Genomic DNA, 22,337 nt, shown 5'->3' on the forward strand with positions numbered 1-22,337 from the left:
AGGAGCCTGTCCCATTTGACTGTTTGTGACACACGCGCGCTCTGTTGGCGGTTTGAGGAAGCAGAGGTGCGGACGGCGTGGTCCGTTGCCTAGGCCCATTTGACGCCATACTCAGGGGTAGCAGTGAACCGAGTGTCGAGATGGAGAGGGCTGCGAGTAGTTTGATCCGAAAGTGCAGGGTAGTGGTGTTCGTCCGAGGGAAGTCGCCGCTTTTGACCGTTGGTAAAATGGGGCATAGAGGAGAGGCTGTAGGCTCCCCCTGTCGATATGCGGCCCCTTATTGGTTTGGCAAGTCGTATAAGCGGGGCTCGTCATACTTACCTGGCGTAGGGGTTACCGTGATCAACAAGGCGGTTCCCCCAGGGTGAGGCCCTTGCATTGCACTTCGCTTGGGTTGACCCCTGCGAATACCCCAAATGTGGGTATCTCGGGCGCGTAATTTTTGGTAGTCGGGACTGCGTTCGCGCTGTCCCGGACTTTTTAGTAAAGAAACAAAAATTTGTGACAAAGGGGTTCGTTTTGGTAATTGTTTAGTGAAGAGAAATAAAGCTTGTGATTTTTACACTTTCCCTTGTTTTGCTGAAACTTCCGAACAATGTCCTTGAGCTGTACGGTGCATGAGGGTATACTCCTGTTGCTAAGTTACGGAAAGGTCCTTTCTCATAACGTAGCAGAGCGGGGGTTACCCTTAAAAAAAAAAAAAAAAAAAAAAAAGAAAGAAATACATCCTCCCTCCCACTTTACTGACTATTCCGATAGGGACGAGTGTTTTGACTATTTTGTCTTCCCCTGCAAGGTAAACGTCTCTCTCTCTCTCTCTCTCTCTCTCTCTCTCTCTCTCTCTCTCTCTCTCTCTCTCTCTCTCTCTCTCTCTCTCTCACTCACTCACTCACTCACTCACTCACTCACACAGAGAGACGGAGAGACATACATACATGCATGCATAAATAAGTATGAACCTATGTCCGCGACCATTACAAGAGCTTCTTCTTCTTCTTATTATTATTATTATTATTATTATTATTATTATTATTATTATTATTATTTGGTGACTTACCCACAAGAGCTTGAGGGCAGGAGTGGTGACAATGAAAAACAACCACAAACATACATATTTTATTATTACATACATACATACATACATAACATTATAATAATTAGGGTACACAGAATACGTGTTTAACATTACAGTAGTGAGAAAAAAGTCAGACCAACAAACATACAAGGAAATAAACAAAGACATAGGCCACAGTACATATCTTACATCGATACATAATATTATTATTATTATTATACAACATTTTAATAAACAAGTAATAAAATGAACAAGTACCAGAATATTGAACTTATTTTTGTTTTTTTCTTTTAGGGTGGGCCGATCCCGACTGTACTGCAATGCCGGGCCAACCCGTGACAGAGGTGGAGCAAGCCCCTAGCACTCCGTCGATTTCCAAAAATAAGTTTAATATTCTGGTCGTGCGATGCACGACGTATCAGATATTAAGCTGATAAGAACAGATACTACACTTTGATCTTAGCCAAGAGGCCGAGAAGCGATAGCGTCGCGACGCAAAAAGCGTTTGATAGTAGTCCAAAGGGGTGCCTAGGCGAGGTACACACGCCATCATACCCCGGAAGGACGTTGCGAAAGTAGAAATTGGCGGGAAACTTGTAGTACTCTTTGTTTCGTCTTGGGCTTGTGGAGGCGCTAGGGGTGGTAGTTGAGCAATAGTCCCAAGGTCACACGGCATCGCATAGTGCGGAGTAGTAGTACAGGTAAGGGTAGAATGGCGTCCGAGAGTTGCGTGAGGAGCCATCTGCTGAGGAGAAGAAGAAAGGAGCCTGTCCCATTTGACTGTTTGTGACACACGCGCGCTCTGTTGGCGGTTTGAGGAAGCAGAGGTGCGGACGGCGTGGTCCGTTGCCTAGGCCCATTTGACGCCATACTCAGGGGTAGCAGTGAACCGAGTGTCGAGATGGAGAGGGCTGCGAGTAGTTTGATCCGAAAGTGCAGGGTAGTGGTGTTCGTCCGAGGGAAGTCGCCGCTTTTGACCGTTGGTAAAATGGGGCATAGAGGAGAGGCTGTAGGCTCCCCCTGTCGATATGCGGCCCCTTATTGGTTTGGCAAGTCGTATAAGCGGGGCTCGTCATACTTACCTGGCGTAGGGGTTACCGTGATCAACAAGGCGGTTCCCCCAGGGTGAGGCCCTTGCATTGCACTTCGCTTGGGTTGACCCCTGCGAATACCCCAAATGTGGGTATCTCGGGCGCGTAATTTTTGGTAGTCGGGACTGCGTTCGCGCTGTCCCGGACTTTTTAGTAAAGAAACAAAAATTTGTGACAAAGGGGTTCGTTTTGGTAATTGTTTAGTGAAGAGAAATAAAGCTTGTGATTTTTACACTTTCCCTTGTTTTGCTGAAACTTCCGAACAATGTCCTTGAGCTGTACGGTGCATGAGGGTATACTCCTGTTGCTAAGTTACGGAAAGGTCCTTTCTCATAACGTAGCAGAGCGGGGGTTACCCTTAAAAAAAAAAAAAAAAAAAAAAAAGAAAGAAATACATCCTCCCTCCCACTTTACTGACTATTCCGATAGGGACGAGTGTTTTGACTATTTTGTCTTCCCCTGCAAGGTAAACGTCTCTCTCTCTCTCTCTCTCTCTCTCTCTCTCTCTCTCTCTCTCTCTCTCTCTCTCTCTCTCTCTCTCTCTCACTCACTCACTCACACAGAGAGACGGAGAGACATACATACATGCATGCATAAATAAGTATGAACCTATGTCCGCGACCATTACAAGAGCTTCTTCTTCTTATTATTATTATTATTATTATTATTATTATTATTATTATTATTATTTGGTGACTTACCCACAAGAGCTTGAGGGCAGGAGTGGTGACAATGAAAAACAACCACAAACATACATATTTTATTATTACATACATACATACATACATAACATTATAATAATTAGGGTACACAGAATACGTGTTTAACATTACAGTAGTGAGAAAAAAGTCAGACCAACAAACATACAAGGAAATAAACAAAGACATAGGCCACAGTACATATCTTACATCGATACATAATATTATTATTATTATTATACAACATTTTAATAAACAAGTAATAAAATGAACAAGTACCAGAATATTGAACTTATTTTTGTTTTTTTCTTTTAGGGTGGGCCGATCCCGACTGTACTGCAATGCCGGGCCAACCCGTGACAGAGGTGGAGCAAGCCCCTAGCACTCCGTCGATTTCCAAAAATAAGTTTAATATTCTGGTCGTGCGATGCACGACGTATCAGATATTAAGCTGATAAGAACAGAGTATGTTTTTCAAAAAAATGTTTGCTCGGTCTGTTCAACCAAGAGCGAAGATGTCATCCACTATGCCGATTGGTCACCCCAGTCAAAAATAGGTTTTGGCCTGGGGTATTAGCGACATAGGCGTCATCGGGGCTGGTATATGGCCCTGGGGTGGCCATTCCCCCTTGGTTTGTCAAATCCGGTAACACGCAATGGATACCGAACCGATGACAAACTTCGCCCATGGGTTGTACCCGCTCTAGGCCAAGTCAAAGCATAGTTCCGTTCGACACCACCGGCACGAAGCCCCCATTAAGGTGACTATAACAGCATTAAGCTGATAAGAACAGATACTACACTTTGATCTTAGCCAAGAGGCCGAGAAGCGATAGCGTCGCGACGCAAAAAGCGTTTGATAGTAGTCCAAAGGGGTGCCTAGGCGAGGTACACACGCCATCATACCCCGGAAGGACGTTGCGAAAGTAGAAATTGGCGGGAAACTTGTAGTACTCTTTGTTTCGTCTTGGGCTTGTGGAGGCGCTAGGGGTGGTAGTTGAGCAATAGTCCCAAGGTCACACGGCATCGCATAGTGCGGAGTAGTAGTACAGGTAAGGGTAGAATGGCGTCCGAGAGTTGCGTGAGGAGCCATCTGCTGAGGAGAAGAAGAAAGGAGCCTGTCCCATTTGACTGTTTGTGACACACGCGCGCTCTGTTGGCGGTTTGAGGAAGCAGAGGTGCGGACGGCGTGGTCCGTTGCCTAGGCCCATTTGACGCCATACTCAGGGGTAGCAGTGAACCGAGTGTCGAGATGGAGAGGGCTGCGAGTAGTTTGATCCGAAAGTGCAGGGTAGTGGTGTTCGTCCGAGGGAAGTCGCCGCTTTTGACCGTTGGTAAAATGGGGCATAGAGGAGAGGCTGTAGGCTCCCCCTGTCGATATGCGGCCCCTTATTGGTTTGGCAAGTCGTATAAGCGGGGCTCGTCATACTTACCTGGCGTAGGGGTTACCGTGATCAACAAGGCGGTTCCCCCAGGGTGAGGCCCTTGCATTGCACTTCGCTTGGGTTGACCCCTGCGAATACCCCAAATGTGGGTATCTCGGGCGCGTAATTTTTGGTAGTCGGGACTGCGTTCGCGCTGTCCCGGACTTTTTAGTAAAGAAACAAAAATTTGTGACAAAGGGGTTCGTTTTGGTAATTGTTTAGTGAAGAGAAATAAAGCTTGTGATTTTTACACTTTCCCTTGTTTTGCTGAAACTTCCGAACAATGTCCTTGAGCTGTACGGTGCATGAGGGTATACTCCTGTTGCTAAGTTACGGAAAGGTCCTTTCTCATAACGTAGCAGAGCGGGGGTTACCCTTAAAAAAAAAAAAAAAAAAAAAAAAGAAAGAAATACATCCTCCCTCCCACTTTACTGACTATTCCGATAGGGACGAGTGTTTTGACTATTTTGTCTTCCCCTGCAAGGTAAACGTCTCTCTCTCTCTCTCTCTCTCTCTCTCTCTCTCTCTCTCTCTCTCTCTCTCTCTCTCTCTCTCTCTCTCTCTCTCTCTCTCTCTCACTCACTCACTCACTCACTCACTCACTCACACAGAGAGACGGAGAGACATACATACATGCATGCATAAATAAGTATGAACCTATGTCCGCGACCATTACAAGAGCTTCTTCTTCTTATTATTATTATTATTATTATTATTATTATTATTATTATTATTATTATTATTTGGTGACTTACCCACAAGAGCTTGAGGGCAGGAGTGGTGACAATGAAAAACAACCACAAACATACATATTTTATTATTACATACATACATACATACATAACATTATAATAATTAGGGTACACAGAATACGTGTTTAACATTACAGTAGTGAGAAAAAAGTCAGACCAACAAACATACAAGGAAATAAACAAAGACATAGGCCACAGTACATATCTTACATCGATACATAATATTATTATTATTATTATACAACATTTTAATAAACAAGTAATAAAATGAACAAGTACCAGAATATTGAACTTATTTTTGTTTTTTTCTTTTAGGGTGGGCCGATCCCGACTGTACTGCAATGCCGGGCCAACCCGTGACAGAGGTGGAGCAAGCCCCTAGCACTCCGTCGATTTCCAAAAATAAGTTTAATATTCTGGTCGTGCGATGCACGACGTATCAGATATTAAGCTGATAAGAACAGATACTACACTTTGATCTTAGCCAAGAGGCCGAGAAGCGATAGCGTCGCGACGCAAAAAGCGTTTGATAGTAGTCCAAAGGGGTGCCTAGGCGAGGTACACACGCCATCATACCCCGGAAGGACGTTGCGAAAGTAGAAATTGGCGGGAAACTTGTAGTACTCTTTGTTTCGTCTTGGGCTTGTGGAGGCGCTAGGGGTGGTAGTTGAGCAATAGTCCCAAGGTCACACGGCATCGCATAGTGCGGAGTAGTAGTACAGGTAAGGGTAGAATGGCGTCCGAGAGTTGCGTGAGGAGCCATCTGCTGAGGAGAAGAAGAAAGGAGCCTGTCCCATTTGACTGTTTGTGACACACGCGCGCTCTGTTGGCGGTTTGAGGAAGCAGAGGTGCGGACGGCGTGGTCCGTTGCCTAGGCCCATTTGACGCCATACTCAGGGGTAGCAGTGAACCGAGTGTCGAGATGGAGAGGGCTGCGAGTAGTTTGATCCGAAAGTGCAGGGTAGTGGTGTTCGTCCGAGGGAAGTCGCCGCTTTTGACCGTTGGTAAAATGGGGCATAGAGGAGAGGCTGTAGGCTCCCCCTGTCGATATGCGGCCCCTTATTGGTTTGGCAAGTCGTATAAGCGGGGCTCGTCATACTTACCTGGCGTAGGGGTTACCGTGATCAACAAGGCGGTTCCCCCAGGGTGAGGCCCTTGCATTGCACTTCGCTTGGGTTGACCCCTGCGAATACCCCAAATGTGGGTATCTCGGGCGCGTAATTTTTGGTAGTCGGGACTGCGTTCGCGCTGTCCCGGACTTTTTAGTAAAGAAACAAAAATTTGTGACAAAGGGGTTCGTTTTGGTAATTGTTTAGTGAAGAGAAATAAAGCTTGTGATTTTTACACTTTCCCTTGTTTTGCTGAAACTTCCGAACAATGTCCTTGAGCTGTACGGTGCATGAGGGTATACTCCTGTTGCTAAGTTACGGAAAGGTCCTTTCTCATAACGTAGCAGAGCGGGGGTTACCCTTAAAAAAAAAAAAAAAAAAAAAAAAAGAAAGAAATACATCCTCCCTCCCACTTTACTGACTATTCCGATAGGGACGAGTGTTTTGACTATTTTGTCTTCCCCTGCAAGGTAAACGTCTCTCTCTCTCTCTCTCTCTCTCTCTCTCTCTCTCTCTCTCTCTCTCTCTCTCTCTCTCTCTCTCTCTCTCTCTCTCACTCACTCACTCACTCACTCACTCACTCACACAGAGAGACGGAGAGACATACATACATGCATGCATAAATAAGTATGAACCTATGTCCGCGACCATTACAAGAGCTTCTTCTTCTTATTATTATTATTATTATTATTATTATTATTATTATTATTATTATTATTATTTGGTGACTTACCCACAAGAGCTTGAGGGCAGGAGTGGTGACAATGAAAAACAACCACAAACATACATATTTTATTATTACATACATACATACATACATACATAACATTATAATAATTAGGGTACACAGAATACGTGTTTAACATTACAGTAGTGAGAAAAAAGTCAGACCAACAAACATACAAGGAAATAAACAAAGACATAGGCCACAGTACATATCTTACATCGATACATAATATTATTATTATTATTATACAACATTTTAATAAACAAGTAATAAAATGAACAAGTACCAGAATATTGAACTTATTTTTGTTTTTTTCTTTTAGGGTGGGCCGATCCCGACTGTACTGCAATGCCGGGCCAACCCGTGACAGAGGTGGAGCAAGCCCCTAGCACTCCGTCGATTTCCAAAAATAAGTTTAATATTCTGGTCGTGCGATGCACGACGTATCAGATATTAAGCTGATAAGAACAGATACTACACTTTGATCTTAGCCAAGAGGCCGAGAAGCGATAGCGTCGCGACGCAAAAAGCGTTTGATAGTAGTCCAAAGGGGTGCCTAGGCGAGGTACACACGCCATCATACCCCGGAAGGACGTTGCGAAAGTAGAAATTGGCGGGAAACTTGTAGTACTCTTTGTTTCGTCTTGGGCTTGTGGAGGCGCTAGGGGTGGTAGTTGAGCAATAGTCCCAAGGTCACACGGCATCGCATAGTGCGGAGTAGTAGTACAGGTAAGGGTAGAATGGCGTCCGAGAGTTGCGTGAGGAGCCATCTGCTGAGGAGAAGAAGAAAGGAGCCTGTCCCATTTGACTGTTTGTGACACACGCGCGCTCTGTTGGCGGTTTGAGGAAGCAGAGGTGCGGACGGCGTGGTCCGTTGCCTAGGCCCATTTGACGCCATACTCAGGGGTAGCAGTGAACCGAGTGTCGAGATGGAGAGGGCTGCGAGTAGTTTGATCCGAAAGTGCAGGGTAGTGGTGTTCGTCCGAGGGAAGTCGCCGCTTTTGACCGTTGGTAAAATGGGGCATAGAGGAGAGGCTGTAGGCTCCCCCTGTCGATATGCGGCCCCTTATTGGTTTGGCAAGTCGTATAAGCGGGGCTCGTCATACTTACCTGGCGTAGGGGTTACCGTGATCAACAAGGCGGTTCCCCCAGGGTGAGGCCCTTGCATTGCACTTCGCTTGGGTTGACCCCTGCGAATACCCCAAATGTGGGTATCTCGGGCGCGTAATTTTTGGTAGTCGGGACTGCGTTCGCGCTGTCCCGGACTTTTTAGTAAAGAAACAAAAATTTGTGACAAAGGGGTTCGTTTTGGTAATTGTTTAGTGAAGAGAAATAAAGCTTGTGATTTTTACACTTTCCCTTGTTTTGCTGAAACTTCCGAACAATGTCCTTGAGCTGTACGGTGCATGAGGGTATACTCCTGTTGCTAAGTTACGGAAAGGTCCTTTCTCATAACGTAGCAGAGCGGGGGTTACCCTTAAAAAAAAAAAAAAAAAAAAAAAAAGAAAGAAATACATCCTCCCTCCCACTTTACTGACTATTCCGATAGGGACGAGTGTTTTGACTATTTTGTCTTCCCCTGCAAGGTAAACGTCTCTCTCTCTCTCTCTCTCTCTCTCTCTCTCTCTCTCTCTCTCTCTCTCTCTCTCTCTCTCTCTCTCTCTCTCACTCACTCACTCACTCACTCACTCACTCACACAGAGAGACGGAGAGACATACATACATGCATGCATAAATAAGTATGAACCTATGTCCGCGACCATTACAAGAGCTTCTTCTTCTTCTTATTATTATTATTATTATTATTATTATTATTATTATTATTATTATTATTTGGTGACTTACCCACAAGAGCTTGAGGGCAGGAGTGGTGACAATGAAAAACAACCACAAACATACATATTTTATTATTACATACATACATACATACATAACATTATAATAATTAGGGTACACAGAATACGTGTTTAACATTACAGTAGTGAGAAAAAAGTCAGACCAACAAACATACAAGGAAATAAACAAAGACATAGGCCACAGTACATATCTTACATCGATACATAATATTATTATTATTATTATACAACATTTTAATAAACAAGTAATAAAATGAACAAGTACCAGAATATTGAACTTATTTTTGTTTTTTTCTTTTAGGGTGGGCCGATCCCGACTGTACTGCAATGCCGGGCCAACCCGTGACAGAGGTGGAGCAAGCCCCTAGCACTCCGTCGATTTCCAAAAATAAGTTTAATATTCTGGTCGTGCGATGCACGACGTATCAGATATTAAGCTGATAAGAACAGATACTACACTTTGATCTTAGCCAAGAGGCCGAGAAGCGATAGCGTCGCGACGCAAAAAGCGTTTGATAGTAGTCCAAAGGGGTGCCTAGGCGAGGTACACACGCCATCATACCCCGGAAGGACGTTGCGAAAGTAGAAATTGGCGGGAAACTTGTAGTACTCTTTGTTTCGTCTTGGGCTTGTGGAGGCGCTAGGGGTGGTAGTTGAGCAATAGTCCCAAGGTCACACGGCATCGCATAGTGCGGAGTAGTAGTACAGGTAAGGGTAGAATGGCGTCCGAGAGTTGCGTGAGGAGCCATCTGCTGAGGAGAAGAAGAAAGGAGCCTGTCCCATTTGACTGTTTGTGACACACGCGCGCTCTGTTGGCGGTTTGAGGAAGCAGAGGTGCGGACGGCGTGGTCCGTTGCCTAGGCCCATTTGACGCCATACTCAGGGGTAGCAGTGAACCGAGTGTCGAGATGGAGAGGGCTGCGAGTAGTTTGATCCGAAAGTGCAGGGTAGTGGTGTTCGTCCGAGGGAAGTCGCCGCTTTTGACCGTTGGTAAAATGGGGCATAGAGGAGAGGCTGTAGGCTCCCCCTGTCGATATGCGGCCCCTTATTGGTTTGGCAAGTCGTATAAGCGGGGCTCGTCGTCGTCATCCACTGTCCACATATTTTTTCGGTTGGGTGGTGCTCTTCTCAACATCTCTTTCGCTCGCTCAACCGGCCCAAGGAACAAGAACTGGGCAGACGCCTCGTTGGTTGTCGCCTTCCCTCCACATGTTCTCCAACTCCTGTTTAGTCAAGAATGTGGACACTACTTATACTCCGGATCAAATTCGCCGTTGGCTGTGCGATAACGATACTCCTGTTGCTGTGGTCCTGCGCCTTCAAGATGCCTCCTCGGGACAACCGTCCCCGGACATTGTGGTGTTCTTCAGTTCCCACGCCTTTGCGAAGAATTGCATCCAATCCCGCAACTTATATGTCCTTTATTCTCACCATAAAGTTGTTCCTACTCCGGCCCACATTCTTGAGCAACTCACCTCTGATCCTGATTTCTTCCTTAAGTTCCCCTGCCTAGCGCCGCCTTCCACAACCTCTGTTTGTTCTCTCGTGTCCACCACTCCTCCTGTCACCACTATCGCCACTACCATCCCACCCTCCGTTTCTCCTTCTTCTGTCCCTTCCTGTCTTCCGTCTACCTCTCTCTCTACTGTTACGTACAGTCACCCTTCCCCTATTATGTCCACCGCCCCGATCTCCTGCACTACAACCACTCCTACCATCCGGTCGTCACCTGCAACTCACTTGGATGACACTCTCGCAGCTCAGCCTGCCTCTCAAGGCCCTGCCGACCGTTCTGCATCAACTCCTCCGCCGACTGTACCACCGAGCTGTGTCGTCCGTGGGATTGCCCCCGACGTTTTGGAACAGGATATCCTTTCTGAACTACAACAGGAAGGCATTCCTGTCCGCCGGGTCTTTCGAATTTTCCACGATGATGGTCCGACCTTTATGGTGCGCCTTCGCCTCGCCTCCCCTGCTGAAGTGGACCGTCTTATCACCACCGGCATCCGCTTCCGAGGACGTCTTCATCGGGTGGAGCGCTCTCGCTCCCCCCCAAGGCTTACAGGATCTAATCGCTTCACGCCTCCTCCTTCTCCCTCGCCCCCGTCGCCACCCACCCCACCGCCGCCATCCATCCCTCCCCCAGTTCCCCTGACGCCATTTACCCTTCCGCCACTTTCAATCCTCGAAATCCTTCGTCTCTTGGCCACTTCCGTTACCAATCTCACCACCAATCTCTACTACCTCCTTCTACAATATTACCCCAGCCCTTCTACTTATGCATACTTTTCGAACCCCCTTACTATTCCTCCACAACATTTGTGAATATTTTTGTGTTTTCTCTGTAATATTTTCTGCTTTGTACTGCGCGCCCGAGCTCCCTCCGTACTGTTTCTCGTCTCTGGTGTTTCTGGGGTCTGCCTGGGCGGGGGCCGTGCGGGTCCTCCCTGGGTTCCGTCTTGTTGGTCATGGTGCCCCCACGCCTCTTCCATAATTCAATTCTTTGTCAGGTATGTACGATACATACCACCCTGCGGACAGTTTTCTCACACTTTTTCCCTACCGAAGGCCGAAGAGCTCCTCGTTGAGCTGATGGCCCGCCCACCCCATGAGGGTGGGAATGAAATAACTTAATGATGATGATGATACGGGGCTCGTCATACTTACCTGGCGTAGGGGTTACCGTGATCAACAAGGCGGTTCCCCCAGGGTGAGGCCCTTGCATTGCACTTCGCTTGGGTTGACCCCTGCGAATACCCCAAATGTGGGTATCTCGGGCGCGTAATTTTTGGTAGTCGGGACTGCGTTCGCGCTGTCCCGGACTTTTTAGTAAAGAAACAAAAATTTGTGACAAAGGGGTTCGTTTTGGTAATTGTTTAGTGAAGAGAAATAAAGCTTGTGATTTTTACACTTTCCCTTGTTTTGCTGAAACTTCCGAACAATGTCCTTGAGCTGTACGGTGCATGAGGGTATACTCCTGTTGCTAAGTTACGGAAAGGTCCTTTCTCATAACGTAGCAGAGCGGGGGTTACCCTTAAAAAAAAAAAAAAAAAAAAAAAGAAAGAAATACATCCTCCCTCCCACTTTACTGACTATTCCGATAGGGACGAGTGTTTTGACTATTTTGTCTTCCCCTGCAAGGTAAACGTCTCTCTCTCTCTCTCTCTCTCTCTCTCTCTCTCTCTCTCTCTCTCTCTCTCTCTCTCTCTCTCTCTCTCTCTCACTCACTCACTCACTCACTCACTCACTCACACAGAGAGACGGAGAGACATACATACATGCATGCATAAATAAGTATGAACCTATGTCCGCGACCATTACAAGAGCTTCTTCTTCTTCTTATTATTATTATTATTATTATTATTATTATTATTATTATTATTATTATTTGGTGACTTACCCACAAGAGCTTGAGGGCAGGAGTGGTGACAATGAAAAACAACCACAAACATACATATTTTATTATTACATACATACATACATACATAACATTATAATAATTAGGGTACACAGAATACGTGTTTAACATTACAGTAGTGAGAAAAAAGTCAGACCAACAAACATACAAGGAAATAAACAAAGACATAGGCCACAGTACATATCTTACATCGATACATAATATTATTATTATTATTATACAACATTTTAATAAACAAGTAATAAAATGAACAAGTACCAGAATATTGAACTTATTTTTGTTTTTTTCTTTTAGGGTGGGCCGATCCCGACTGTACTGCAATGCCGGGCCAACCCGTGACAGAGGTGGAGCAAGCCCCTAGCACTCCGTCGATTTCCAAAAATAAGTTTAATATTCTGGTCGTGCGATGCACGACGTATCAGATATTAAGCTGATAAGAACAGATACTACACTTTGATCTTAGCCAAGAGGCCGAGAAGCGATAGCGTCGCGACGCAAAAAGCGTTTGATAGTAGTCCAAAGGGGTGCCTAGGCGAGGTACACACGCCATCATACCCCGGAAGGACGTTGCGAAAGTAGAAATTGGCGGGAAACTTGTAGTACTCTTTGTTTCGTCTTGGGCTTGTGGAGGCGCTAGGGGTGGTAGTTGAGCAATAGTCCCAAGGTCACACGGCATCGCATAGTGCGGAGTAGTAGTACAGGTAAGGGTAGAATGGCGTCCGAGAGTTGCGTGAGGAGCCATCTGCTGAGGAGAAGAAGAAAGGAGCCTGTCCCATTTGACTGTTTGTGACACACGCGCGCTCTGTTGGCGGTTTGAGGAAGCAGAGGTGCGGACGGCGTGGTCCGTTGCCTAGGCCCATTTGACGCCATACTCAGGGGTAGCAGTGAACCGAGTGTCGAGATGGAGAGGGCTGCGAGTAGTTTGATCCGAAAGTGCAGGGTAGTGGTGTTCGTCCGAGGGAAGTCGCCGCTTTTGACCGTTGGTAAAATGGGGCATAGAGGAGAGGCTGTAGGCTCCCCCTGTCGATATGCGGCCCCTTATTGGTTTGGCAAGTCGTATAAGCGGGGCTCGTCATACTTACCTGGCGTAGGGGTTACCGTGATCAACAAGGCGGTTCCCCCAGGGTGAGGCCCTTGCATTGCACTTCGCTTGGGTTGACCCCTGCGAATACCCCAAATGTGGGTATCTCGGGCGCGTAATTTTTGGTAGTCGGGACTGCGTTCGCGCTGTCCCGGACTTTTTAGTAAAGAAACAAAAATTTGTGACAAAGGGGTTCGTTTTGGTAATTGTTTAGTGAAGAGAAATAAAGCTTGTGATTTTTACACTTTCCCTTGTTTTGCTGAAACTTCCGAACAATGTCCTTGAGCTGTACGGTGCATGAGGGTATACTCCTGTTGCTAAGTTACGGAAAGGTCCTTTCTCATAACGTAGCAGAGCGGGGGTTACCCTTAAAAAAAAAAAAAAAAAAAAAAAAGAAAGAAATACATCCTCCCTCCCACTTTACTGACTATTCCGATAGGGACGAGTGTTTTGACTATTTTGTCTTCCCCTGCAAGGTAAACGTCTCTCTCTCTCTCTCTCTCTCTCTCTCTCTCTCTCTCTCTCTCTCTCTCTCTCTCTCTCTCTCTCTCTCTCTCTCTCTCACTCACTCACTCACTCACTCACTCACTCACACAGAGAGACGGAGAGACATACATACATGCATGCATAAATAAGTATGAACCTATGTCCGCGACCATTACAAGAGCTTCTTCTTCTTCTTATTATTATTATTATTATTATTATTATTATTATTATTATTATTATTATTTGGTGACTTACCCACAAGAGCTTGAGGGCAGGAGTGGTGACAATGAAAAACAACCACAAACATACATATTTTATTATTACATACATACATACATACATAACATTATAATAATTAGGGTACACAGAATACGTGTTTAACATTACAGTAGTGAGAAAAAAGTCAGACCAACAAACATACAAGGAAATAAACAAAGACATAGGCCACAGTACATATCTTACATCGATACATAATATTATTATTATTATTATACAACATTTTAATAAACAAGTAATAAAATGAACAAGTACCAGAATATTGAACTTATTTTTGTTTTTTTCTTTTAGGGTGGGCCGATCCCGACTGTACTGCAATGCCGGGCCAACCCGTGACAGAGGTGGAGCAAGCCCCTAGCACTCCGTCGATTTCCAAAAATAAGTTTAATATTCTGGTCGTGCGATGCACGACGTATCAGATATTAAGCTGATAAGAACAGATACTACACTTTGATCTTAGCCAAGAGGCCGAGAAGCGATAGCGTCGCGACGCAAAAAGCGTTTGATAGTAGTCCAAAGGGGTGCCTAGGCGAGGTACACACGCCATCATACCCCGGAAGGACGTTGCGAAAGTAGAAATTGGCGGGAAACTTGTAGTACTCTTTGTTTCGTCTTGGGCTTGTGGAGGCGCTAGGGGTGGTAGTTGAGCAATAGTCCCAAGGTCACACGGCATCGCATAGTGCGGAGTAGTAGTACAGGTAAGGGTAGAATGGCGTCCGAGAGTTGCGTGAGGAGCCATCTGCTGAGGAGAAGAAGAAAGGAGCCTGTCCCATTTGACTGTTTGTGACACACGCGCGCTCTGTTGGCGGTTTGAGGAAGCAGAGGTGCGGACGGCGTGGTCCGTTGCCTAGGCCCATTTGACGCCATACTCAGGGGTAGCAGTGAACCGAGTGTCGAGATGGAGAGGGCTGCGAGTAGTTTGATCCGAAAGTGCAGGGTAGTGGTGTTCGTCCGAGGGAAGTCGCCGCTTTTGACCGTTGGTAAAATGGGGCATAGAGGAGAGGCTGTAGGCTCCCCCTGTCGATATGCGGCCCCTTATTGGTTTGGCAAGTCGTATAAGCGGGGCTCGTCATACTTACCTGGCGTAGGGGTTACCGTGATCAACAAGGCGGTTCCCCCAGGGTGAGGCCCTTGCATTGCACTTCGCTTGGGTTGACCCCTGCGAATACCCCAAATGTGGGTATCTCGGGCGCGTAATTTTTGGTAGTCGGGACTGCGTTCGCGCTGTCCCGGACTTTTTAGTAAAGAAACAAAAATTTGTGACAAAGGGGTTCGTTTTGGTAATTGTTTAGTGAAGAGAAATAAAGCTTGTGATTTTTACACTTTCCCTTGTTTTGCTGAAACTTCCGAACAATGTCCTTGAGCTGTACGGTGCATGAGGGTATACTCCTGTTGCTAAGTTACGGAAAGGTCCTTTCTCATAACGTAGCAGAGCGGGGGTTACCCTTAAAAAAAAAAAAAAAAAAAAAAAAGAAAGAAATACATCCTCCCTCCCACTTTACTGACTATTCCGATAGGGACGAGTGTTTTGACTATTTTGTCTTCCCCTGCAAGGTAAACGTCTCTCTCTCTCTCTCTCTCTCTCTCTCTCTCTCTCTCTCTCTCTCTCTCTCTCTCTCTCTCTCTCTCACTCACTCACTCACACAGAGAGACGGAGAGACATACATACATGCATGCATAAATAAGTATGAACCTATGTCCGCGACCATTACAAGAGCTTCTTCTTCTTATTATTATTATTATTATTATTATTATTATTATTATTATTATTATTATTATTTGGTGACTTACCCACAAGAGCTTGAGGGCAGGAGTGGTGACAATGAAAAACAACCACAAACATACATATTTTATTATTACATACATACATACATACATAACATTATAATAATTAGGGTACACAGAATACGTGTTTAACATTACAGTAGTGAGAAAAAAGTCAGACCAACAAACATACAAGGAAATAAACAAAGACATAGGCCACAGTACATATCTTACATCGATACATAATATTATTATTATTATTATACAACATTTTAATAAACAAGTAATAAAATGAACAAGTACCAGAATATTGAACTTATTTTTGTTTTTTTCTTTTAGGGTGGGCCGATCCCGACTGTACTGCAATGCCGGGCCAACCCGTGACAGAGGTGGAGCAAGCCCCTAGCACTCCGTCGATTTCCAAAAATAAGTTTAATATTCTGGTCGTGCGATGCACGACGTATCAGATATTAAGCTGATAAGAACAGATACTACACTTTGATCTTAGCCAAGAGGCCGAGAAGCGATAGCGTCGCGACGCAAAAAGCGTTTGATAGTAGTCCAAAGGGGTGCCTAGGCGAGGTACACACGCCATCATACCCCGGAAGGACGTTGCGAAAGTAGAAATTGGCGGGAAACTTGTAGTACTCTTTGTTTCGTCTTGGGCTTGTGGAGGCGCTAGGGGTGGTAGTTGAGCAATAGTCCCAAGGTCACACGGCATCGCATAGTGCGGAGTAGTAGTACAGGTAAGGGTAGAATGGCGTCCGAGAGTTGCGTGAGGAGCCATCTGCTGAGGAGAAGAAGAAAGGAGCCTGTCCCATTTGACTGTTTGTGACACACGCGCGCTCTGTTGGCGGTTTGAGGAAGCAGAGGTGCGGACGGCGTGGTCCGTTGCCTAGGCCCATTTGACGCCATACTCAGGGGTAGCAGTGAACCGAGTGTCGAGATGGAGAGGGCTGCGAGTAGTTTGATCCGAAAGTGCAGGGTAGTGGTGTTCGTCCGAGGGAAGTCGCCGCTTTTGACCGTTGGTAAAATGGGGCATAGAGGAGAGGCTGTAGGCTCCCCCTGTCGATATGCGGCCCCTTATTGGTTTGGCAAGTCGTATAAGCGGGGCTCGTCATACTTACCTGGCGTAGGGGTTACCGTGATCAACAAGGCGGTTCCCCCAGGGTGAGGCCCTTGCATTGCACTTCGCTTGGGTTGACCCCTGCGAATACCCCAAATGTGGGTATCTCGGGCGCGTAATTTTTGGTAGTCGGGACTGCGTTCGCGCTGTCCCGGACTTTTTAGTAAAGAAACAAAAATTTGTGACAAAGGGGTTCGTTTTGGTAATTGTTTAGTGAAGAGAAATAAAGCTTGTGATTTTTACACTTTCCCTTGTTTTGCTGAAACTTCCGAACAATGTCCTTGAGCTGTACGGTGCATGAGGGTATACTCCTGTTGCTAAGTTACGGAAAGGTCCTTTCTCATAACGTAGCAGAGCGGGGGTTACCCTTAAAAAAAAAAAAAAAAAAAAAAAAGAAAGAAATACATCCTCCCTCCCACTTTACTGACTATTCCGATAGGGACGAGTGTTTTGACTATTTTGTCTTCCCCTGCAAGGTAAACGTCTCTCTCTCTCTCTCTCTCTCTCTCTCTCTCTCTCTCTCTCTCTCTCTCTCTCTCTCTCTCTCTCTCTCTCTCTCTCACTCACTCACTCACTCACTCACTCACTCACACAGAGAGACGGAGAGACATACATACATGCATGCATAAATAAGTATGAACCTATGTCCGCGACCATTACAAGAGCTTCTTCTTATTATTATTATTATTATTATTATTATTATTATTATTATTATTATTATTATTATTTGGTGACTTACCCACAAGAGCTTGAGGGCAGGAGTGGTGACAATGAAAAACAACCACAAACATACATATTTTATTATTACATACATACATACATACATAACATTATAATAATTAGGGTACACAGAATACGTGTTTAACATTACAGTAGTGAGAAAAAAGTCAGACCAACAAACATACAAGGAAATAAACAAAGACATAGGCCACAGTACATATCTTACATCGATACATAATATTATTATTATTATTATACAACATTTTAATAAACAAGTAATAAAATGAACAAGTACCAGAATATTGAACTTATTTTTGTTTTTTTCTTTTAGGGTGGGCCGATCCCGACTGTACTGCAATGCCGGGCCAACCCGTGACAGAGGTGGAGCAAGCCCCTAGCACTCCGTCGATTTCCAAAAATAAGTTTAATATTCTGGTCGTGCGATGCACGACGTATCAGATATTAAGCTGATAAGAACAGATACTACACTTTGATCTTAGCCAAGAGGCCGAGAAGCGATAGCGTCGCGACGCAAAAAGCGTTTGATAGTAGTCCAAAGGGGTGCCTAGGCGAGGTACACACGCCATCATACCCCGGAAGGACGTTGCGAAAGTAGAAATTGGCGGGAAACTTGTAGTACTCTTTGTTTCGTCTTGGGCTTGTGGAGGCGCTAGGGGTGGTAGTTGAGCAATAGTCCCAAGGTCACACGGCATCGCATAGTGCGGAGTAGTAGTACAGGTAAGGGTAGAATGGCGTCCGAGAGTTGCGTGAGGAGCCATCTGCTGAGGAGAAGAAGAAAGGAGCCTGTCCCATTTGACTGTTTGTGACACACGCGCGCTCTGTTGGCGGTTTGAGGAAGCAGAGGTGCGGACGGCGTGGTCCGTTGCCTAGGCCCATTTGACGCCATACTCAGGGGTAGCAGTGAACCGAGTGTCGAGATGGAGAGGGCTGCGAGTAGTTTGATCCGAAAGTGCAGGGTAGTGGTGTTCGTCCGAGGGAAGTCGCCGCTTTTGACCGTTGGTAAAATGGGGCATAGAGGAGAGGCTGTAGGCTCCCCCTGTCGATATGCGGCCCCTTATTGGTTTGGCAAGTCGTATAAGCGGGGCTCGTCATACTTACCTGGCGTAGGGGTTACCGTGATCAACAAGGCGGTTCCCCCAGGGTGAGGCCCTTGCATTGCACTTCGCTTGGGTTGACCCCTGCGAATACCCCAAATGTGGGTATCTCGGGCGCGTAATTTTTGGTAGTCGGGACTGCGTTCGCGCTGTCCCGGACTTTTTAGTAAAGAAACAAAAATTTGTGACAAAGGGGTTCGTTTTGGTAATTGTTTAGTGAAGAGAAATAAAGCTTGTGATTTTTACACTTTCCCTTGTTTTGCTGAAACTTCCGAACAATGTCCTTGAGCTGTACGGTGCATGAGGGTATACTCCTGTTGCTAAGTTACGGAAAGGTCCTTTCTCATAACGTAGCAGAGCGGGGGTTACCCTTAAAAAAAAAAAAAAAAAAAAAAAAGAAAGAAATACATCCTCCCTCCCACTTTACTGACTATTCCGATAGGGACGAGTGTTTTGACTATTTTGTCTTCCCCTGCAAGGTAAACGTCTCTCTCTCTCTCTCTCTCTCTCTCTCTCTCTCTCTCTCTCTCTCTCTCTCTCTCTCTCTCTCTCTCTCTCTCTCTCTCTCTCACTCACTCACTCACTCACTCACTCACTCACACAGAGAGACGGAGAGACATACATACATGCATGCATAAATAAGTATGAACCTATGTCCGCGACCATTACAAGAGCTTCTTCTTCTTATTATTATTATTATTATTATTATTATTATTATTATTATTATTATTATTATTTGGTGACTTACCCACAAGAGCTTGAGGGCAGGAGTGGTGACAATGAAAAACAACCACAAACATACATATTTTATTATTACATACATACATACATACATAACATTATAATAATTAGGGTACACAGAATACGTGTTTAACATTACAGTAGTGAGAAAAAAGTCAGACCAACAAACATACAAGGAAATAAACAAAGACATAGGCCACAGTACATATCTTACATCGATACATAATATTATTATTATTATTATACAACATTTTAATAAACAAGTAATAAAATGAACAAGTACCAGAATATTGAACTTATTTTTGTTTTTTTCTTTTAGGGTGGGCCGATCCCGACTGTACTGCAATGCCGGGCCAACCCGTGACAGAGGTGGAGCAAGCCCCTAGCACTCCGTCGATTTCCAAAAATAAGTTTAATATTCTGGTCGTGCGATGCACGACGTATCAGATATTAAGCTGATAAGAACAGATAAAAATGTTTTTTATTCAAATAATTAAAAGAAATATATACATGTCAAACGATTAGACCAATATAGTGACAAAAACTTGCTGGTATTTACAGAGTAATTTTTCTTGTTAATGTCCGTGCGGCTGGTATGTTCTGGTGCACATTCAAAGTAGTAAAAAATATATATACATTGAGGATTACTAATGGAACTAGGCACGCCACACATTTGTCCATCCGCATTCGTGCAGCCATTCACTCCTGGCAGTGCAGTGTCGTGGCGAGGTCGTAAGAGATATCCAGAGGCATCTGTATGGGGTCCAACGTTCTCCCACCCATTCACCCCGTGACCCCTTACAGGCCTAGTTGGGAAGGGGGATAGGAGGAGGACCCGCCCACAATTTCCTATTTACCATATACATTAGTTGGACCCATACAGTGCATTAGGCTTAAGCCTTGTTAACCTGACAGTTGAGTTCACGACACTGCAGCCACCTTCCATTCTCTCCTCCAAGTACACTCACAATCCACAATAAAATAGTAAATATATACATGATGCTAAGCTCTAGTCTATTTACATTATGCGATAGACTGGCTTGCATTTATACTGGTCCATTCATCTCAATTCGCTCGGGGCGTACATCCATACATCAAGTACCCATACTCCATTCATCCACTCAGTCACATATGTTGCCCCCATTCATTCGTACCACATCCACTCTAGACGCACTCCCTATAATACATACAACAATAGGACCTACAATTAATAAATATATAGGAGCGTATCACAAACATAATCACTAGCACTGGCATACAGTTGCGCATTGGCGCTCTTCATTTACGTCCCAGAAACACAATCACACGGCACATCACTAGCACACGCAACAACACTAATACTGTCACTGCACTACACCGCTGCCGCCTAGGTGTATTGGCGGTGTCCCGTCACGTGTTCCACGTAGAGGTCCCTGGACCACCGAATCGTGTCCGAGACGCAGAGGTTTGCCATCACTTTGGCATAGCTCTTGGCGATGCCGAGTCCGTGCGTTGTTCGAGCATTAGCGCCGTCCCATGTTCCCAGCGAGCCCACCACGAAGGCATCAAGAAGGACGGTGTAGCCGGCGTTCCTCAAAATATTGGCAGAAGGCTCGTATTTGGTGATCTTGAGTTCGCGAGCCTTCTGTAGTGAGTGGAGGCCATCGTCGAACGGGATGGTTACATCGACGATTGCCACCGTCTTCTTGGCTTCATTGATAACGACGAGATCTGGTCGCAGCGATTTGATCTCATCGCTGATGGCTTGCGACGCAGTGGTTCCCACAAGATGGTCGAAGGGTATGCGCTGGTTTTTTCTTGGCGCCCCAGACTTCTTCGGTACAGCATTGGTGAGCCGGTTCAAGATTGCGTCGTGCCGCCTCTGGATGGTGACGTAGTGTGGGCGGCAGTGGTTCAATACGTGTGCCGTCGTTTCTTCTGGGTTGCCACATTTACGGCATCGACGGTCGTTATTCCCACGTTGGAATCTCCGGCAACCGTTGAGGGGAAGCACCCCAAGGCGGGCTCGATGTATAAAACGCCAGTCGGCGAACCTTGTGTACCTCCCGGTCTGCAGAAAGTGATTAGATGGTACATTCCGGGAGGACGCTTGGTATATTTTGCCTTGGTCAGGCTTGCTGGTCAGCCTGTGCCTGTAGTGCTCCGTCAAGCAGTTCCGGAGCAGCCCCGCCATGTCACGACGCGAACCTTGGTCGGCAATGCTGTTGTCCTTCTCAGGGTGGGGAAGGTGGAGCTCCCACCGTCGTAGTGTTTCTGCCCATCCCCATTTGATGCCGGGTACTCTCGCTTGTAGCCGCCGTGTCGCAGACCTCACGTAGGACCATAGCGTTCCCACATCTCCCGAGTCCCTGTTGAAAGGTTCCTCCATGGACCCGGAGAGGTACGTAGCCATGTCCCTCGGAGTCGGGTCCCTAAGGATCCTCTTCTTGACGGCGGCTCTGAGGCCCTCTTGTGCGAGTGAGGCTATGCTGGCGTCAGGCGATGTTAGCAGCCTAAACCCATGGTTGATGGCTGCCAGATCTGAGACATCAGCCAGCGGTGGAAGGCCTGCGCCACCCTGGCGCATCGGTAGGTAGACTACTTCTGCACTCGCGCGTTGCGGGAGGTTTAGGGCAGCTTTGGCACCGGACTTGATCTTGGCGTCCAATCTCTTGAATGCAGTCTTCTTGACCCTGGAGGTCCGTAGCGTGAACTCTAGCTGCGGGACAGAGAACGTCCTCACAGCGTCAAGCTTTTGCCATGGAGCCAGGAGACTGTTGAAGATGGCGTCGACCTCCTGCTCAACACGCTCAATGGCATCGTTGGGAGTCTGGTCTACTCTGAAACCGGTGGGGACTCCAAGATGTTGGTAATGTTCTCCCTCGCGAAGAATCTTCAT

General features: G+C 45.9%; 19 non-coding genes and 2 pseudogenes across 19 annotated transcripts; 10 read left to right on the plus strand and 11 right to left on the minus strand.

The window, feature by feature from the left end:
- Positions 1–313: 313 nt before the first annotated feature.
- LOC137497135 (U1 spliceosomal RNA) lies at positions 314–475 on the plus strand. Its single transcript, XR_011017671.1, has one exon. It is a non-coding gene; the product is annotated as a U1 spliceosomal RNA (small nuclear RNA).
- An 890-nt stretch (positions 476–1,365) lies between these two features.
- Positions 1,366–1,558, minus strand: LOC137497151 (U2 spliceosomal RNA). The gene has a single exon (XR_011017687.1). It is a non-coding gene; the product is annotated as a U2 spliceosomal RNA (small nuclear RNA).
- A 591-nt stretch (positions 1,559–2,149) lies between these two features.
- LOC137497136 (U1 spliceosomal RNA) lies at positions 2,150–2,311 on the plus strand. The gene has a single exon (XR_011017672.1). It is a non-coding gene; the product is annotated as a U1 spliceosomal RNA (small nuclear RNA).
- An 864-nt stretch (positions 2,312–3,175) lies between these two features.
- Positions 3,176–3,350, minus strand: LOC137497169 (U2 spliceosomal RNA; annotated as a pseudogene).
- A 142-nt stretch (positions 3,351–3,492) lies between these two features.
- On the minus strand, positions 3,493–3,698 carry LOC137497171 (U2 spliceosomal RNA; annotated as a pseudogene).
- Positions 3,699–4,289: 591 nt separating this feature from the next.
- LOC137497137 (U1 spliceosomal RNA) lies at positions 4,290–4,451 on the plus strand. Its single transcript, XR_011017673.1, has one exon. It is a non-coding gene; the product is annotated as a U1 spliceosomal RNA (small nuclear RNA).
- A 900-nt stretch (positions 4,452–5,351) lies between these two features.
- On the minus strand, positions 5,352–5,544 carry LOC137497152 (U2 spliceosomal RNA). Its single transcript, XR_011017688.1, has one exon. It is a non-coding gene; the product is annotated as a U2 spliceosomal RNA (small nuclear RNA).
- Positions 5,545–6,135: 591 nt separating this feature from the next.
- LOC137497138 (U1 spliceosomal RNA) lies at positions 6,136–6,297 on the plus strand. Its single transcript, XR_011017674.1, has one exon. It is a non-coding gene; the product is annotated as a U1 spliceosomal RNA (small nuclear RNA).
- An 897-nt stretch (positions 6,298–7,194) lies between these two features.
- On the minus strand, positions 7,195–7,387 carry LOC137497153 (U2 spliceosomal RNA). The gene has a single exon (XR_011017689.1). It is a non-coding gene; the product is annotated as a U2 spliceosomal RNA (small nuclear RNA).
- Positions 7,388–7,978: 591 nt separating this feature from the next.
- On the plus strand, positions 7,979–8,140 carry LOC137497139 (U1 spliceosomal RNA). The gene has a single exon (XR_011017675.1). It is a non-coding gene; the product is annotated as a U1 spliceosomal RNA (small nuclear RNA).
- An 889-nt stretch (positions 8,141–9,029) lies between these two features.
- On the minus strand, positions 9,030–9,222 carry LOC137497154 (U2 spliceosomal RNA). Its single transcript, XR_011017690.1, has one exon. It is a non-coding gene; the product is annotated as a U2 spliceosomal RNA (small nuclear RNA).
- A 2,169-nt stretch (positions 9,223–11,391) lies between these two features.
- Positions 11,392–11,553, plus strand: LOC137497140 (U1 spliceosomal RNA). The gene has a single exon (XR_011017676.1). It is a non-coding gene; the product is annotated as a U1 spliceosomal RNA (small nuclear RNA).
- Positions 11,554–12,440: 887 nt separating this feature from the next.
- Positions 12,441–12,633, minus strand: LOC137497155 (U2 spliceosomal RNA). Its single transcript, XR_011017691.1, has one exon. It is a non-coding gene; the product is annotated as a U2 spliceosomal RNA (small nuclear RNA).
- A 591-nt stretch (positions 12,634–13,224) lies between these two features.
- LOC137497141 (U1 spliceosomal RNA) lies at positions 13,225–13,386 on the plus strand. The gene has a single exon (XR_011017677.1). It is a non-coding gene; the product is annotated as a U1 spliceosomal RNA (small nuclear RNA).
- An 894-nt stretch (positions 13,387–14,280) lies between these two features.
- On the minus strand, positions 14,281–14,473 carry LOC137497156 (U2 spliceosomal RNA). Its single transcript, XR_011017692.1, has one exon. It is a non-coding gene; the product is annotated as a U2 spliceosomal RNA (small nuclear RNA).
- Positions 14,474–15,064: 591 nt separating this feature from the next.
- Positions 15,065–15,226, plus strand: LOC137497142 (U1 spliceosomal RNA). The gene has a single exon (XR_011017678.1). It is a non-coding gene; the product is annotated as a U1 spliceosomal RNA (small nuclear RNA).
- Positions 15,227–16,092: 866 nt separating this feature from the next.
- Positions 16,093–16,285, minus strand: LOC137497157 (U2 spliceosomal RNA). The gene has a single exon (XR_011017693.1). It is a non-coding gene; the product is annotated as a U2 spliceosomal RNA (small nuclear RNA).
- A 591-nt stretch (positions 16,286–16,876) lies between these two features.
- On the plus strand, positions 16,877–17,038 carry LOC137497143 (U1 spliceosomal RNA). Its single transcript, XR_011017679.1, has one exon. It is a non-coding gene; the product is annotated as a U1 spliceosomal RNA (small nuclear RNA).
- An 892-nt stretch (positions 17,039–17,930) lies between these two features.
- Positions 17,931–18,123, minus strand: LOC137497158 (U2 spliceosomal RNA). Its single transcript, XR_011017694.1, has one exon. It is a non-coding gene; the product is annotated as a U2 spliceosomal RNA (small nuclear RNA).
- A 591-nt stretch (positions 18,124–18,714) lies between these two features.
- On the plus strand, positions 18,715–18,876 carry LOC137497144 (U1 spliceosomal RNA). The gene has a single exon (XR_011017680.1). It is a non-coding gene; the product is annotated as a U1 spliceosomal RNA (small nuclear RNA).
- Positions 18,877–19,774: 898 nt separating this feature from the next.
- On the minus strand, positions 19,775–19,963 carry LOC137497164 (U2 spliceosomal RNA). The gene has a single exon (XR_011017704.1). It is a non-coding gene; the product is annotated as a U2 spliceosomal RNA (small nuclear RNA).
- Positions 19,964–22,337: the final 2,374 nt, after the last annotated feature.

The sequence above is a fragment of the Anabrus simplex genome, chromosome 1, assembly GCF_040414725.1.
Source record: "Anabrus simplex isolate iqAnaSimp1 chromosome 1, ASM4041472v1, whole genome shotgun sequence".
Lineage (NCBI taxonomy): Eukaryota > Metazoa > Arthropoda > Insecta > Orthoptera > Tettigoniidae > Anabrus > Anabrus simplex.